A 15,723-nucleotide genomic window follows, 5' to 3' on the forward strand; every position below is an offset into this window, starting at 1 on the left:
CAATTCCAAAAGTTTAAGAGTTAAAGGAATTTGTCACAGACATGGAATGATTAAAATTCATGTAACCAATTTCCAGATTAGAGGTGGACTCACGCAAGTTAAAAACCAATTTAAAAAAAAAAATAGAATAAGGGAGGTGTTTTCCACAGTTTATGGAGGTGAGATGACATTTTCTTCACAGCCAAATCTGAAGTTGCATTGATCCATTGGTTGTGATTTCCCTATTGTTTCTCATAAAACTTATGATGTAGCTTTTAATCACCTTCAACCATGTCTATGTAATAATGATCTTAGGTACCTCCTTTGTATAGTCTCATAAAACAATCTTATACTGTGCACCCATTAATTTAAAAATCTATTGTTCTATATCTTTAAAAGGGAGTTCGCTATTAATAGAGTCTTTAAATTACTATGATTATGATAAGGATGTGGAGAATAAGAAATTACAAGTTCATTTCACATTACTAGATGTTATGAGCATGATATGCCAGACTGTTTATGTGCAGCTTTATGTGGGAATGTTCTCTTTCCCTCTAATAGTATACTGTTTTCCAGAGACCCTTTGGGCTACTATGACATCCTTACTTGCTTCAGCTCGTGTTCTTGTGCCCACTAATTTCAGTTGTGAAGTATTTTGACTGGTTAACTTGGCAGTCATGGTTAACGTGGAGCTAAGAGGATAGATGTTAGAGCAGTTGGAGTGGTCCAGAAATAAATAAACTGAGCATTGTTGTCTCAAGCTCACATTAAGTCATGGTGAGCTTCGTTACATGACAAGATAGTCATACATCTTGACCAAATTGCATAAGTAATAAAATCAGTTTTCAAGTGTTTGTGATCATCTTCCTTCACGTATCACTGGTCACTATGGCTAAAAAATAAGTAAAAACAAAAACAAACAAACAAAAAAACCTTGCTGCTTTGAGTCAAAATATTTAATAGTGCATAACATTTGCAAGTTACAAAGCATGAGCAAGTTTGATTTATTGTTTCCTATCATTTGGGAGTCTCGTGGCAAAGGCAAAAATATATATGGAATATGAGTGTGGGTATTAAGTCTCTTGCAGGTCAGATGACTTACTTCAATCTTGTAACTGTTTCTATTATTACTAATCAGATCTAAGATAATTTGCTCCATGATTCAAGTATACAGTATTTTCAGCAATGGGGTCTTATCATCAAGTTCTGGATGGTTATCAAAGAACAGTGGCAAGAACCTGCAATGTCCGAGGTGGTTGAGGAGTCTGGTCAGTAGCATCTTAATGACCAACAACTCCAACAGAGATAATCCATAGCTGGCACTGCCATTGAAAGCCCTCCATGTATGCATGTATGTTAAAAGCTTCCTCAGCTTTCCATAGGCTTTTTCTAAAGAAGGGATTTTGTTGTGGTTTGCCCTGAAGTTATCTGTATTTTGATGCTAATTCCACTGCCCCAAGGACAGCTGCCTAGTCAAGGACTCAGGAATCAGGTGACTTCACCAGAACCTTCTCCCCATTGAATTTGTAAAATACAGGTGAGGGGCAGGTACAGGATAGAAGGAGGCCTGTCATTGGAGGAGAAGGAAGGATGGGTGGGAGAGAAGTTTGAAGGAAGAGGAGGAGACTGGAAAGGAAAGGAAGAGAGGAGAGAAGGAGAGAAGCTGTGGCAGGACAATGTGGCGGGTGACGTTAAGATTCCATGCTGTACCTTTACAGGTTGTGATGAATGTTCTTAAGGAATGGATGGTACTGGGCTTTGTATGTTTAGGTGGGCAATTATATCTTACCAATTGGGTCAAAGATTATTGTGTTGTATGTTCTTTTATGTGTCGGTTTGAGTATAGGAAAGTGTGTGGCGGCAGGAGACACTGGGCCGCTTCGGAGTTGGGATGTGTTTCCACCAAGATATCTAGCAGATATCTTGGGGCACCGTGGTGCCAGACCTAGTGAAGTTAAAGACACCAATACTTTTTTTTTAATTTTTTATATTTTACAACAACAGTATTTGGTGTTGGCTATCCTTTCGTATTCCTTCTATGCTGTCTCTGAACCTCCATCCTCTTTAATCCTTCCTGTCCCGTTATTCCATTTACCCCTTCACCCCATCTGCATTATATGTCACTTTCCTGGAAATACCCTCATGGCCCCTTGTTTTCTGGCTTCTATCAGTACTCCAATTTAAACCCACTTTTCCAAAGATTCGGATCTAACATTTACATATGAAAGAGGTCATGTGGCTTTTGTTTTTTCTGTATCTAGGTTACTTCAATATTGGTACTAATTAGGAAATGTCACCTATAACCTATATTGGCTTACTTTTTATAATACTGGAAGGTTCGGTGCTTACTGCCAGGGGAGAAAAGTAATCAGCGGTCTTATGCAGCCATCAATCCTGTGGGCCACAATAATGACCAACCTGGCAGATTTGTCCAGTGGGTCACTAGTGAAGCGGCTATTGTGGAAATAACCAGCTACTTTATAGTTTGATTTAATGCCTGATACACAAGACGGAGTTCATATCTACTACCATCAACTGGGCTGAATTGTATGATTTGCTAGGCCATAGGCCATAGGGTAGAGCCTAATATTATTATTCTGCTAATTGGGTATAAGTTAAATTCTTACATTTTTTTTATCCATACATCACTGCACCTCTCAACCTTAATCAGAGAAGCTTCATTTTGTAGCACATGCCAATTAATACAGAGACCCACAATTAATTAATACTCAGAGAATTATAGTCTGCTCTAAATAGGACATCTATATCATACCCCCACTAAGGTTCAAGAATCATTGAAGAGAGACTAAGATGTAGGGTGGTAAACATCTGACAACACTGGGCTGTCGCACACATAAACTCCCAGTGGCTGTGACTGCATGTATAGAATCTGTACAAGACCAAGCCAGCCAAACATTTCAGCATGAGTGGAGGAGGGGTTCATAAAGTCCCATACCTAGCTGGCCAATAGTTTGGCCAATTGACGGCTGCTAGGGGAGAGAGTCAGTTTTCTTCAGGTTTGTGGTCTTGCAGAGGCTGTCTGTGCTCCAGTATAAGTTCCCGGCAATTATATACAGGAAGGCAGAACTAAGTGGACTCAGTGAGTTTAAAACAGAGCACATGAAGTTGGAAGGGGAAAACAGTCAAGGGGATAGAGGATAGATTGGGCGAGACGTAATGGAAGTAGATTTGATCAGAACCCATAGGCATAAATGAAGTTCTCAATTGAACTTCTCAAATAGAAATAATTTTTTCTCTTAGTCATAGGGTATAAGAATCATTTGATATAACACAAGTTGCAAATTTTCTCACCATGGTTTCTGCAATGTTTTTTTTTTTCTTTCAAATATAATTGAGCGAGAGGCTAAATGAAAACTCGTATTATATAACAGAAAATAAAACATTTTTTAATACATTTTAAAGAGATGATTGTTTTTGTAGAAAAATCAGTGGAGTGAGACAATAGAGCCTCTTGGCTTGCTGGGTGCAGGCCTTTCTCTTTCACAGGAGAGTTCATACAAGTTCATGCAGCAAAGGCAATGCACACAGGAAACCGAGCATGGTAGGGAATAGCATGGATTGCTTAGCGTAAGCTTAAAAAAAAAATCCTATCACTTTTTAATATCTGAAATTTTAATTCAAAAAGAAAAAATAGATCTTGCTCATGATACACTATGTGGTCTGTAAGGTACACATGAGCTTGAAATTGATGATATGTGTCTCATCTTATTTCTCCTCTCGTCATTTTTCGAAACCGTTTTAAGGAGACATGATCAACATACAAAACCCTGTATGTGTTTAATGCATGTAATTTTCTAAGTTTGGGGACTGACATGCACTTGTGAAAGGATCTTGCACTCTTCCTTTTAATTGAGGGAAAATTTAAAACTATGATAAAGGAGAAAATTCCATTTAATGAGCTCCCATGGGTCCACTAGTTTACGTAGCTATCACTGGTGTTTCACACACTTCTCGTGGCTCTGCATGAGAGAGTTTTGTAGTGTGTCAAAAGTTTCAATTTTTTAATTAATTAATTTAGACAAAGACTCACTTGTATCCCTTGGTAGCCTGAAAATCATTTTGTATCCTGGGCCACCCTCAAAATCACAATGTTCTTGCCTCTGCCTCCTAAGTATTAGGGATACAGTCATACTGTTCTGTGTGGCTACTACAGCATTTGAAAACAAATATCGCAGCACCGCCCCACTTTTCCCTTCAGTACATACTACAAGCCATTGGTGCTCTCCTTATTACATTTGCTACTCCAGCAAACACCATCAATTGCTTGTCATCATCAAGTACTTGGTTCATGTTCAAACTTCATGGTTTTTCTCATTGTTTGGTTTAAATAAGAGTCCCAGGATCTGTCTCTCTAACATCCAGCTGTGTCTATTCATCTGTAACAGTTTCTGTCTCCGTTCCCTTGTGCTTAGCACATTTACTTGTTCAAGAACCCATGTCATTTGCCTACAGAATGCCAAAAGTTCAGGTCTGGGTTTCTCCTTCTTATCCTGCCTGTCTCCTCTCTCTTCCAGAAGACTAAACTGAATCTGGGAGATAATAAATGACTCATTGTTGTTGCATAACCAAGTCACAGACAAGCAGGGCTGGAACTCAGCTTCCCTGCTCTCGAGCGTAGAGCCTTATATAGCATGATGAAAGGGAACAGCAAGCTGATTGCCAGGTGCCAACTCGAGCTGGGAGCCTATTGTATTATCTGGCTGAGGAACTTTGGCTGTGTTGCCTCTGAAACAGGAGATTGATAGAAATCTACCCCGAAGCATCAAACGTGATTTAGAATTGAAGCATAAGCTAGGCATGATGACCCATGCCTGTGGTCCCAGCACTTGGAGGCTAAAGGATCTCAAGTTTAAAGCAAGCCTGGGTTACACGGCAAGACTGTGTACTGCACACAATAAAAAAATACAGGGATGAAACATAGCAAAATGTTTGTTGCTGTTTATTACTCACTGTAGCTGCTTATACACCAATTCAACTTTGTCTGGGAGAAATAACATACTAGGGTTTTGGGTTTATTGTTGTTTAAATTGTCTGGTGTGTGTGTGTGTGTGTGTGTGTGTGTGTGTGTGTGTGTGCACATGAGTACATGTATGTGTGAAGGAGATCTGAGTATTGTCTGTATACTTGTACACCATATGCACGAGCTGGTAGAAACCCAAAGCTGACATTGGGGGTGTTATCAGATCACTCTCTCCTTTATCTATTGAGGCAGTCTTTCAGATGAACCTGGATCTCACTTTCCAGCTAGTTTAGCTAGCCAACTTGCTCCAGTGCTCTCCTATTGAGAAGTGACATCACAAGCAGACAGACATGCTCTGGGGGCATTTACATGGGTACTGATGAACTCTGGTCCTCACACTTGTAAGTCTAGTGTGTTATAAGCTGAGCTGAGCTACTACCCAAACCTGAACACACAAGTTTGGATCTCATAAGCTTATCTTAGATCTTCACCATGCCTAGGCACAACATGTTAGACTAAGAATGAATTCTTTGAATAGTCACTAAAACATACTCTAAGCCCTGTGTTTTCTACATTCTTGGTCTGTCCAGTGTTGGAAATGGAATATTAAAGTCTCCTAGTGTTATTATGCTATAATCTAGCCCTCCTTTCATGTCCATTAATATTTGTTCTATGTATTCAGTTTTTGTGATATTGGACACACCTGTCTTTTAACTATTGCTAATTTCTTGATGAATTGATGTCCCCGTTATTAAATAATTATTTTAAAAATTATTTTTAAATAATTAATAATTAATTATTTTTAAAACAGTTTTCTACTTAAAATCTGTTTTGTTTTATAAGTATATAACTATTCTTTCTTTTGGTTTCCATCTTCATGAAATATATTTTTCTGGCCCTTCTAGGGTACAATCTTGGTTAGGTTGGGCAAAGAAGGTCTAGTTTCTATCTCACTGCATGGTGAATATAGTTTATAGTAATAAATTGCTGAAAGAATGGATATTTTATCAACTCATTATTTAATAAGACCTTTTGGTTAGGTGATATATATTACACACACACACACACACACACACATATGGATTAATCATCCATTATATATGCATAGTTTAAGCTTTACCTTTGTTCCACATATATAGACTAGGATTGGTTCCCAGTTACAAATAAATTCATTATTAAATTGTCAGTCTTTAATTTCTGGGGTGTGTGTGTGTATGTGTATGTGTGTGTGTATGTATGTGTGTATGTGTATATGTATGTGTGTGTATATGTGTGTATGTGTGTGTATATATGTGTATGTGTGTGTATGTGTGTGTATGTGTGTGTGTATGTGTGTGTGTGTGTGTGTGTGTATACAGGTGCTATAGTAAAGAACAATATAGACAGAGGATTCTCCTACTGTGGATTCCTTTCAAAGAAATCAAAGTCTGAGCAGCGAGTGTCCTTATTCTCTGCATCGTGTCACTGTCCCCCATTAAGTCTTTCTGAATGCTAAATTAAGCGAAATCTGCTATCACCTTGGTTTCTATCATTTTACCTTAGATGTGATCTATCTCAACAAGTCAGACTTGGCGGAAATGCTACAATCCTCTTTTACCTTCGAATTCTGTCTCTAACCTGAGTATAACTCAAAGTACTTTGCATGTGCACCAAATATAGTGATTTCATTATCTCCTTTAGGAGCTGGGTGGAGGTACAAAGTTATTAAGGTGATCTTCTTGATACACAGTTTATACAATGGCTTCCTAATACACATACTTGGTAATTGTCCATTTTAATATATACCATCTACATTTTTAGTATATAAAATAAAATTAAGTTCAGCCTATTAAAATAGGATGGTTTAATGGCTCTAAAGGCAGCTGTCGTAAGAATGAATGCCCCTTTGCAGGCCGATGGATTAGTTGTTAGGAATGGAGGTGATGCCTAACAGCAACTACCTTTTGTCCAAGAGGAATGGAATGTAATTGACTTCTGGGTCTCTAGAGTGTTATAAAAATGAAGGATAGAGAGCATTTCATGGAGAAATTATTAAATCTGGACATACCAGTCAAGAGAATGAGAAGAAAATCAGGTCCAGGGAATGAAATTTCCTAAGACCTCAGAGCAGTTTAGAGGAAGGACTAAATGTAAATTCCAGTGACATAAAGGAAAGCTGTGACGAAGGAATAAGAAACAATGAATTAAAATCATTGCACAGGCAGATTAAAAGTAAAAAAGAAGCCTCTACTTCAAACAGAAGGCAAGTGAAGAAAAGCAACATTAAATTTTCTTCAGTATAAGAAAGAGGGGGTAAATGGAGAGTGATTCACTTGATAAATTTTGAGGTTAAAGTACATGGTGGATACAGAATTTCTGAAACTCTTAGAGTTGACAATTTGAAAGTAGAAGAGAGTTGCAAGAGCTGATGAGTGTCAACAATCCTGATGGGAATTAATTCAAACTAGCAAAGACTGGAAGTGTTGGTTTTAGGGGTGACTAGATGTTGATTGGCTTCTTTTTTGATGCAGTCAAAAACTGCAGGTAGAAAGTCGATGTCAAGTAAGAAAAATTTATTTTCACTTATGGTTTCAGAACTATCAGCTCATGGTTAACTGACTTCATGTTTCCCATCTTGAGGTGAGTCAGAGCCTCCGGACAAATGGTGTGGGAGGGTGACATCACCCATTTCATAGTGGCTATAAAGTAGTGAACAAAACAAAAAAGGTCTCAATAAGATACATGGCACCAAGAACACACACCCATGACTCCTCCCAATTAGGTCCTACTTCTGAAATTTTCCATCATCACCCAATAATACCATCAAATAATGACTCCATAAATTAAAGAATTAGCTCATTGGTGAAAACAGAGGCATCAAAGTCCAGCCATTTTCCCCAAAGCCCTATTCTGAGTCCTGCCTACATCAAAGAACAAGCCATTGACAACAGAGTCTTTATGGTACATGTCCTATTCGATACATAACAACTTGCAATATTGCCAGGCCTTGAGCACTTCTCAGGCTAGGAAAAGGCAAGAGGCAAGCAGATGATGGAATACAATAAATAAGGCTGGCTCCAAAGAAGGAGGCAAGGCTCTGGTCACTGTGGGACTGTTCTTAGATTTAAACAAGCATCAGAAGAGAAAGAAACCCAAGCATGGTTGACAAACTATGAGTAAAACAGATTGTAATCACTGGTAAGGCCTACATAAGGACAGGATGACTCTGGGAAGAAAGATGTCTTTCAAAGTCCAGGAACCCAGAGACAAGGCTAGGAGTAAATAGAGACATTATTGGATTGCGGGAGACTATAACTACCCTAAGAATTATCACTGAGAGTCCTAGAGTTGTTCTGTTTCAAAGGCCTTCTGATATCTTCCAACAGACTAATAGACTCAAAAAAAGAAAAAAGGCAGTTAATAAGGGAGAGGAAGAAAAGGAAGAGGAGATAAGAGAGGGGGGAGGACAGGCAAAAGGCATCGAGGGGAGAGGAGAGGAAAGAGGATTGAAGGGAAGAGAGGAAAGAACAAGAGGAAGGGAAGAGAGTGAAAAGGAGGAGAGAGGAGACAAAACAAAGGAAGGAAGAAAACAAAGAGAAGGAAGTAAGAGGGAAAGGGAGAGAGGCAAAGAGGTGCTCTGAAACACTCATCCTGTGACAGAAAATGAAATGAGAGAGATACACTCAAATGGGATGACTTGACATGTCTGAGAATAGAGAAGCTTTTGTTTTCCCAGTGGTCAGCTCGGCAGAAAGTCTTTGTGTCTGTAAGGCAGCAGCTGGGTGGACTCAGGGCCTAATGTCACTCAAATCTAACATCATTTAGGAACATTAGAACAAAAGCTCCAGGAAAAGATTGTGGGAAAATAGTTATAAACTATGTATTATAAACATTTACAAATATAGATATAGTCTACATTAAATTATTCTTTTAATGCAAGAATTAGTTCCTAGTTAAAATCAAGACTTGCCAAGTTTTATTATGTTAAAAGAAGAAAACCAGGTGAAACTTCCCGAAGAAAGTTTTAGCTTGATTTATTGTTTTTTTCTTAACTACTTATTCTCCTGGGATAAAACTTATTCTGGGGAGATAATTTCCATAGCACTGTAGGAGTGGACAAATGAAAGCAATTGCACAGAGAGAAAAGACAGAATTTAAGAAGAGAATATGACAAAGAAACAGGAAGCGAAGTTCTATTGTCCACATGACTACATAGAGATAGCAAGTCACGTTCAAATTCATGGGACTATAGAGACATTTATAAGTGGAAAAGAACAAAAATATAATCAATGTTAATGGGCAATCAGGAAATATTTGCTCAACATTTGGTAAATGGTAGCAGAGAAATGTTACTCAATGCTCAATTAAAAAAACAAAAACAAAAACAAAAACAAAAACTTCGTGAAGTATCTTCCTAACCCAGAATGAACTAGCAATCCACTATAACTTGTATTTACTTTCCATATGTCATACTTTAAAATTCCATGCCCACTTTTCATGTACCACCTTGAACCTTTTAAAGTCTGATTTGTAAGTTCCACAGTGAACATTATGGAAGCATGATGACCACGTGGGAAAGAAGCTTTCTCCCCTATGCCATGAAACATATACAAGTTAAAGCAGCATAAATCAGTGACCAACCAATGAATGAGAAATAACTTTCATGTATAACATATAATACAGGAAAGTACTTTATGACCACAGCATAGCCACAAGATTGTCAAAAACACTAGCCATAAAAGTTGATTAAATCTAACTTTGTTATAAACAATTTTTTTTCAAACAAGAACACTAAAAATAGTCACTAAAGAAAAAAACATGCAAGTCGTAGGCTTGAAAAAAACATTCATAGGATACAGGTGTAGCAAACACTTTATGCACTGGATGAAGAAAGAATTTCTGCAAGTTTATGATTAATAGAAAATAACAAAAGAAATGAACAATATCCTTCTCAGAAGTATCAGAAATATACTGACTATGAATGTTCACTAACAGAAAGAACAAGGTTGGTGTCATTGTTGCTAGTGCAAAAGGAAAAACCAGATCTAATTCAGTAGTGACTTGTCACTTTGAACTCACTAGAATGGGGGGAAAATCAACCTAACCTTGTTGTGATGACAATTAGTTAATTAAAGTAATAAATGAACATGCATTCCTACTTAGGTGGTGGGAGTGAAAATTTTATGATCACTTTGGAAACTAGTTTAGCAGTTTTTCATAAAGTCAAATATGTAACCCCTTTCAGACCCCCAAATTTTATTTCTTGGTATTTATTCAAGGGAAATAAAAATACGTGGTCATGAAAATATTTTATAGAAATGCTTTTAATAATTTTATCATACCAGGTCCTTAAAACACTCTTGGAAAGTTGATGAACAAACTGTCACCCACTCCTACAATGAAATGAGAATCTGATTTAACCAAACTCTACTAACCCCTGACTCACACGTCAACCTGGACCATCACAAAGTAAGTAAAAGAAACCTGAATAAGCTTACATAATGAATAATTGTACTTATACAGAGCATAGACAGGCAAAGCTAGGACAATGTTCTAGAAACTTACAAAGCTTGCCTGGGGGTGACAAAAGTGCCCAGGTCAAGTGGGTGAGGTCAGCACCTTGAAGTGATTAAACTATTCAGTGTTTTATGGGGCATGGTAAACACTATCAACAAGCATCCAGCTTCAGTGGATGAAACCTCTTCTGCATTTATATTCTGTTATGATCTGAATATGAAATGTCTCCTAGCGACTCATATGTTTGAGTATTTGATTCCCAGGAGGCAGTGTTCTATGTAAACATTGTGGAAGCCTCAGGTCGAGGGTGAAGCCTCGCTAGGCAGTCACATAGGTGCAGAACTCTGGGTTCACTGCCTGGCTTTCCCAGTCTCTTTCAGCTTCCTCATTCAGTTTGTTTTGAGCAAGTTCCTGCTGCAAAAATGTAAGCTGTGCCCATCTCTCAGACACATCCCGATCCCTGAGTCATGCCTACCACCATGGCATATTCCTTCCACTCCAACCATAACAGAGAATAAATATTTCCAGTCTTACATTTATATTAAAAAAATTAATTTGGATGCAAACATTATGAGCCTCTCCACATTGGCCTCAGCAACATATGTAACAGAGGATAACATTGTCCGGCATCAATTGGAAGAAAGGCCCTTGGTCCTGTGAAGACTCATTTCCCCAGTATAGGGAAATGCCAGGGTGTTGAGGTAGGAGTGGGTGGGTGGGTGGGAGGGAAAGCATCCTCATAGAAGCAGGGGGAGGGAGGATGGGAGAGGAGGAACCAGGAAAGGGAATAGCATTTAAAATGGAAATACATAAAATATCCAATAAAAAAAGAAATTTCCAACAATTAGACACAGTGAGAAAGAACTGTTGATACTAAACAGGCTATCATTTGCAGGTTACTGTTTCATAACTTAATAGTACACAAATTTTTAATGAGTTTCAATTGACAACCAAATAAGACTGAAGTCAAGAGTTACCATTCAGGTCTTAGATATTATGTGTTGTGTTATTCAAGGGTTCAATTGTGAACATTTCTAGCCTCACCAACTAGAACTAAGAGTACTATATTTTTATTATTATAAATTACTAAAACATTTTATTATATACTTTCATTTTTTATACCATTCTGACTGTACTATAAATTTCATCTCTGCCAAAACACACGTACTTAGACTTTTAGGACACTCACAACCACTGCAGACTTATAGGGTTTATCTTTGTGATATTGGAAAATGAGAATACAAGAAAACAAAAATAAACAAAAAAAGTACAAAAAATGAGATAAGTACCATTGACACTTAGTTTTTCATTTCAAAGAATTCCCTCTCTATCACTGGCATAAGAAATGACTTGTGAGAAATCACTTAATCTTTGTGGTAATTACCACATTCTATTCCAGCATTGATTTGTCTTAATTATTCTCTATGTAGCCCTCTAAGCTAAACATGGGGAATCTTAATGTTGCCTGAAAGAAAAATTCCATCCTGTATTTAAATCTATGTTTCATGCCAAATGAGTTCATAAAATGGAATAATGGCATAATTACAGTTGTACAAAATGATTTTAGTAAACCCATCACAAACGTCCTGAAATGTTAAAAGGCAGATATTACACGAGTCTTTTTTTTTTTATCTTCTATGCTAGCACAAATTACAGATACTAAGATTTCCTCCCAGATGACACTGTGTCAGTTCAGAGCTACCGATGGAGGTTATGAGACCTCGCGGCTCCTGTTGACACGAGCTGTAGAGATGCTTTGCCGCAAGCTCAGACATTACAGAGCCCCAGCTGTTCAAATGTCGAATAGAACCAAGGGCTTGGACGTGTTCCATCTGGCTGAACTTTAGCGGTATAAACAAGAATAAGGCGGCAGTCACAGACAAGAACTTTGCATGACTAAATAATCCTCAAATGTAGGGAAAGAAAGGCATCTTTCTGTAAGACTGAAGCAGAATGAAATGTAATGACAAGACAGAAGATAGGAGCTCAGCATAAAGCATCAGCAGTGTTATCCTTTAGCTCAGTATCCCATGTCAAGCGATGCTGTGTTTATTTATGTGTATCTCTTCTTCCCCCAGTGGCTATTTGTCCTGATTGACTTGTTTGGTCCTAAGGGTAGGAGTGGATGTATAGAAGAATATATTTTCTATGCTATTCATCCACAATGCTCCATTTTCAAGCAATTTACAGGCAAAGCTGTAGACTCTGGGCCACCATCATGGTGATGTTTGCAAGTGTGACAGATGGGCAGGACCAAAGTCTAATTCTTTATCTTTTCTCTTTACCCCGCTGTGTGCCTTTTATTGCAGTCCCCTTTCTACCATACCTCCTCAGTAACTTTCTCCCTCATCTGCCTTCCCAACCAGTTCATCTTAGAAATCTCTCTTCTTCAAACTTCCCCAATATTCTTTCTTCCATGTTCAGGCAGAATGAATATTTCCCTCCATCCATTCATGTCCATATGATGTTCCTTTGGTGAACAATGGCACATGTGCTGTGTAACAATTAGAACAATTAAGAAATATTTTAAACATGATCTTTTAGGGAGATTATTCTGGAAAATTATAAAATCTATATTCCAAGTAGTATTCTCAATTTTCTATTTCTAATAATCATGCTTCTTTTTACTTGGGAACAAATTTTTTGTTTATCTCTGGCATACTTAAAGGTCATTAATCAGAATGTAAAAAACTCATCTCCTAGGGTAATGACAATTTAGGGCAACCGAATATAATCAATGATGATACAACTGGAGAACAGCAGCAGGACCAAGATGAGTCACTCTACAGAGTACTCAGGGTTAAATGAGAGTGGCCTGAGCACCTAGAGGAGAGAAGGCAAGTATAGAGAATTGCTGCCGTGAGGCAAGCAGGATGCCTTTTGTCTGCACAATGGCGCTAACCAGAGCAGGTGCTACAACTGCTGTTGAGTCAAAACAGCACTACTCACTGGACAGCAACAATGATCTCAAAGCACATAGCATCGAAAGTTGGTCAGGGCAATAGTATAGGCAATTATAGAATCTGTTCATTGTCATGGCGATACCATGATAGGCTTCTGGCAAGAAGAGCTATAACTACTAGACTTCGGACAGGTTTTTAGTATAAGCCAGCTTTCACCTGGGATTTGGCTGAAATGGGAGCCCTTTCCATCAGTTCCCCTCTACCATGTATGGGAAACACCTGCATCAGTTGTTAGGCCAGATGAGACCAGCCTGTGGTGTAGATCCATTGTGAAAGAGGTCAGTGAATAGTCATGTGGTTCTTGGGTCCTCATAAATGCCCTTCTGAAGTGTGTGATACATAAAAAACAAAAAAAAAAAAAACAAAAAAAAAAAACCCAAGTCATTTATAACAACTACATTGTTTCTTTGCTCTGGAAGAATGGCTATTTATACATTTTAATGTTAATTTTATTATTTCCCTGTGGAAAGATACTAATCATTTGTTTTGGGCAATAGATTTTTCACTACCCAGTCACCCATTTCTGTACCAATTCTTATCTGTACCATGGATGCTACGTAGAATAGTTAGAATAGTTAGTTTTCACAATAATAATCCAATCATCAATATTAGCAGACTGCAGCCTAGCATGGCTGCTCTCCAAGAGGCCCAACAAGCAGCTGAAAGAGTCAGATGCAGATACCCAACCAATGGTCAGAAGCCAGGGACCCCTGTGATTGAATTAGGGAAAATCTCAAAGAAGTTATGGATGAAGGAGACCCCATAGGAAGACCAGCAGTCTCAACTAACCTGGGCCTTTGGGATTGCTCAGACACTGAGTCACCAACAGGGCAGCATACACTAGCTGATATGAGGCCCCCAATACACAAACACGAGAGGACTGCCTGGTCTGGCCTCAGTGAGAGAAGAAGTAACTAACCCTTGAGAAATTTGACGCCCTGGGGAGTTGGGAGGACAGGTAAGTGGGGGTGGGGAGGTGGGGTCATCCTCTTGGAGACAGAGGAGGAATGAGATAGGAATGGTCAAAGGCAGACCAGGAGGGGAAAATGACTGGACTGTAAAAAAAAAAAGATTAAAGAATTCAAAAGAAAAGATTGTTTACAACTTAGGCATCAGAAACAATGCAGAGGTAAAAGGTGAAAGTGGTATATATTCGTCAGTCTTTTTGTATTAGGGCATCTAAAACATGTAGCTTAGTTCAATGGTATCTGCTTTTAATTTTAATAGGTACTATTTATTTCCCCAAAGTACTAAAAATTCATATTCTGTGTTATTCCTCTTACAATGCATGGCATCCGCTTTTTATTTTACTTAATTTGACAACCTGAAAAGTGAACATTGATTTAATTATCCTCCCACTGATACTACCAAAACCTGGCATTTTAAAGTATCTGTTGGCCATTTGATTTCTCTTCTTAAATCCTTATCCATGACATTGAACACTTTTCCACTTCCCTGTGTCACTTTATTAACATGAAATGAAGACCAAGTGTCCTTAATATGAAGCAAATATTAACCTAGCTTAATTAAAATGTCTTACCTATTTTTTTCCAAACACTTTCTAAGGTCAGCAACCTCTCTCTCTCTCATGGTAGCACTGTATTTCTCCACCACAGAATACAGTTCTGTGAAGTAAGAAACACGACCATCTGCACTGTGGGAAACCCTCTAAGGATATTGCTCCAAGATAATGGTCCTTTGCACCCAGCCGAGTCAAAGTCTTTCAGCTCACACAGGCATTTGTTACCACTCACCCTTTACATCCTTACACACTGCAACTCTGGTCATCCTTGCAGATGGCCCTCAAGGGAGTTTTCTCATTATAAGGTATAATAAATAAATCACAGTGACTTTTTTCAGAAGAGAAAGTGAAGCTTCACCATACAGGTTGAACATGGTTAAGGGATGCACCAACTGGAGAAAAGGATTTTTTAAAAAAAATTTGAGCCAGGTAGTAACAAGACAAGACAAGACAAAGACCCCTTCTGGGATGAGTGACAGCACAGGCTATGTTGGGTGACCAGATCTAACTCTGCCATAGAAACTTCTTTCAAAACATGCAACCTTTGATCTTTGTCAAAAATGTCAGAATATTCCGACTATCTAACTTCTACCATGGGGAAATTGTATTATTTCATTGACAAGCCTGATCAAGAAAATGCATTTCTTGTAGATCCCAAATCCCATCTTCCTTCAAGGGTAAATCATTCTCTAACTCCTTTTAAGTCTTTGTTGACCTTTCAGTGTCACTGGCAGACGCAAGGCCTCCTAATTGACACACCTCCTCCTGCCTCGCCATCTCCC

General features: G+C 38.2%; 1 protein-coding gene and 1 long non-coding RNA gene across 9 annotated transcripts in view; one reads left to right on the top strand and one right to left on the bottom strand.

Moving 5' to 3' along the window:
- Nucleotides 1–15,723, bottom strand: part of Pde1a (phosphodiesterase 1A) — a 280,237-nt gene that overhangs the window by 150,587 nt on the left and 113,927 nt on the right.
- The window catches only part of LOC134486399 (uncharacterized), a 110,816-nt gene that overhangs the window by 83,307 nt on the left and 11,786 nt on the right, over nucleotides 1–15,723 (top strand). Inside the window, exon 3 of the long non-coding RNA XR_010065253.1 lies at nucleotides 10,285–10,408. This is a non-coding gene — a long non-coding RNA (uncharacterized LOC134486399). The remainder of the gene's footprint in view (nucleotides 1–10,284; nucleotides 10,409–15,723) is intronic.

The sequence above is a fragment of the Rattus norvegicus genome, chromosome 3, assembly GCF_036323735.1.
Source record: "Rattus norvegicus strain BN/NHsdMcwi chromosome 3, GRCr8, whole genome shotgun sequence".
Taxonomy (NCBI): Eukaryota; Metazoa; Chordata; class Mammalia; order Rodentia; family Muridae; genus Rattus; species Rattus norvegicus.